Genomic DNA, 207 nt, shown 5'->3' with positions numbered 1-207 from the left:
TCCCCCGGCGCCGCCGAGGCCTGCTGACATCAGCCGCGCTCCTCCCCTCGCCTCCCAACACCCTCAGCTCCCGGCCGGACCCTCCCTCCTCCCACCACGTGTCCTCCCCGCTCCCTCCCGAGGGGCCGCGCGCACGGGAAGCCGGAGAAGCGGAAAGGATGGCGCTGTGACAGCAGGGCCGGAGCCCTCGCGTCCCCACCCCGCGCC

Source organism: Otolemur garnettii, unplaced genomic scaffold, assembly GCF_000181295.1.
Source record: "Otolemur garnettii isolate 467f Iridium unplaced genomic scaffold, OtoGar3 scaffold00016, whole genome shotgun sequence".
Classification (NCBI taxonomy): Eukaryota; Metazoa; Chordata; class Mammalia; order Primates; family Galagidae; genus Otolemur; species Otolemur garnettii.
Note: the sequence above shows the minus strand (reverse complement) of the source record.